The sequence below is a fragment of the Acomys minous genome (assembly GCF_964271855.1).
Source record: "Acomys minous genome assembly, contig: scaffold_43, whole genome shotgun sequence".
NCBI lineage: Eukaryota > Metazoa > Chordata > Mammalia > Rodentia > Muridae > Acomys > Acomys minous.
This window is the reverse complement of record NW_028182166.1, coordinates 527,005-529,805: the sequence shown is the minus strand read 5'-3', so window position 1 is coordinate 529,805 and position 2,801 is coordinate 527,005.

The following is a 2,801-nucleotide window of genomic DNA, read 5'->3' as shown; positions in this document are numbered from 1 at the left end:
TATGTAAATGGGCTTGATGAAATTAGCATTTCTCTTGCTTCCCTGTGCGTAGGGAAGCTCAGTTTTAGTCACAGTAGCTCCCACAAGTGTCTCCTCAGTGTGTTCCCATTTCCTTAGAAACAGTGTATTTGCTGGGAGAAAATTGCATTACTGTGCGCTTTCACCGTTCAGCAAATACATGTGTAGAAGCACAGCGCAAGCAGATACGACCGTTTCTCGACGCTTTCTAACTCAGGGAAGAAGTTGCACACTTTTGAGATGCATTTGGGCAACTTTGTCAGAAATGAGTTTTTTGCCTACAGAGACATGCCTATTTGCGCAGTAGTACAGATTCTGAGTATGTAACTGGGCTTGATGAAGTCAGCATTTCTCTTGCTTAACTGTGCGTAGGGAAGCTCAGTTTTAGTCACAGTAGCTCCCACAAGTGTCTCCTCAGTGTGTTCCCATTTCCTTAGAAACAGTGTATTTGCTGGGAGAAAAGTGCATTACTGTGCGCTTTCACCGTTCAGCAAATACATGTGTAGAAGCACAGCGCTAGCAGAAACGAACGTTTCTCGACGTTTTCTAACTCAGGGAACAAGTTGCACACTTCTGAGATGCATTTGGGCAACTTTGTCAGAAATGAGTTTTTTGCCTACAGAGACATGCCTATTTGCGCAGTAGTACAGATACTAAGTATGTAACTGGGCTTGATGAAATCAGCATTTCTCTTGCTTCCCTGTGCGTAGGGAAGCTCAGTTTTAGTCACAGTAGCTCCCACAAGTGTCTCCTCAGTGTGTTCCCATTTCCTTAGAAACAGTGTATTTGCTGGGAGAAAAGTGCATTACTGTGCGCTTTCACCGTTCAGCAAATACATGTGTAGAAGCACAGCGCTAGCAGAAACGACCGTTTCTCGACGTTTTCTAACTCAGGGAACAAGTTGCAGACTTCTAAGATGCATTTGGGCAACTTTGTCAAAAAGAGTTTTTTGCCTAAAGAGACATGCCTATTTGCGCAGTAGTACAGATTCTGAGTATGTAACTGGGCTTGATGAAATTAGCATTTCTCTTGCTTCCCTGTGCGTAGGGAAGCTCAGTTTTAGTCACAGTAGCTCCCACAAGTGTCTCCTCAGTGTGTTCCCATTTCCTTAGAAACAGTGTATTTGCTGGGAGAAAATTGCATTACTGTGCGCTTTCACCGTTCAGCAAATACATGTGTAGAAGCACAGCGCAAGCAGATACGACCGTTTCTCGACGCTTTCTAACTCAGGGAAGAAGTTGCACACTTTTGAGATGCGCTTGGGCAACTTTGTCAGAAATGAGTTTTTTGCCTACAGAGACATGCCTATTTGCGCAGTAGTACAGATTCTGAGTATGTAACTGGGCTTGATGAAATCAGCATTTCTCTTGCTTCCCTGTGCGTAGGGAAGCTCAGTTTTAGTCACAGTAGCTCCCACAAGTGTCTCCTCAGTGTGTTCCCATTTCCTTAGAAACAGTGTATTTGCTGGGAGAAAAGTGCATTACTGTGCGCTTTCACCGTTCAGCAAATACATGTGTAGAAGCACAGCGCTAGCAGAAACGAACGTTTCTCGACGTTTTCTAACTCAGGGAACAAGTTGCACACTTCTGAGATGCATTTGGGCAACTTTGTCAGAAATGAGTTTTTTGCCTACAGAGACATGCCTATTTGCGCAGTAGTACAGATACTAATTATGTAACTGGGCTTGATGAAATCAGCATTTCCTTTGCTTCACTGTACGTAGGGAAGCTCAGTTTTAGTCACTGTAGCTCCCACAAGTGTCTCCTCAGTGTGTTCTCATTTCCTTAGGAACAGTGTATTTGCTGGGAGAAAAGTGCATTACTGTGCGCTTTCACCGTTCAGCAAATACATGTGTAGAAGCACAGCGCTAGTAGAAACGACCGTTTCTCGACGTTTTCTAACTCAGGGAACAAGTTGCACACTTCTGAGATGCATTTGGGCAACTTTGTCAGAAATGAGTTTTTTGCCTAAAGAGACATGCCTATTTGCGCAGTAGTACAGATTCTGAGTATGTAACTGTGCTTGATGAAATCAGCATTTCTCTTGCTTCCCTGTGCGTAGGGAAGCTCAGTTTTAGTCACAGGAGCTCCCACAAGTGTCTCCTCAGTGTGTTCCCCCTTTCCTTAGAAACAGTGTATTTGCTGGGAGAAAATTGCATTACTGTGCGCTTTCACCGTTCAGCAAATACATGTGTAGAAGCACAGCGCTAGCAGAAACGACCGTTTCTCGATGTTTCCTAACTCAGGGAACAAGTTGCACACTTCTGAGATGCATTTGGGCAACTTTGTCAGAAATGAGTTTTTTGCCTAAAGAAACATGCCTATTTGCGCAGTAGTACAGATTCTGAGTATGTAACTGGGCTTGATGAAATCAGCATTTCTATGCTTCCCTGTGCGTAGGGAAGCTCAGTTTTAGTCACAGTAGCTCCCACAAGTGTCTCCTCAGTGTGTTCCCATTTCCTTAGAAACAGTGTATTTGCTGGGAGAAAAGTGCATTACTGTGCGCTTTCACCGTTCAGCAAATACATGTGTAGAAGCACAGCGCTAGCAGAAACGAATGTTTCTCGACGTTTTCTAACTCAGGGAACAAGTTGCACACTTCTGAGATGCATTTGGGCAACTTTGTCAGAAATGAGTTTTTTGCCTAAAGAGACATGCCTATTTGCGCAGTAGTACAGATTCTGAGTATGAAAGTGGGCTTGATGAAATCAGCATTTCTCTTGCTTCCCTGTGCGTAGGGAAGCTCAGTTTTAGTCACAGTAGCTCCCACAAGTGTCTCCTAAG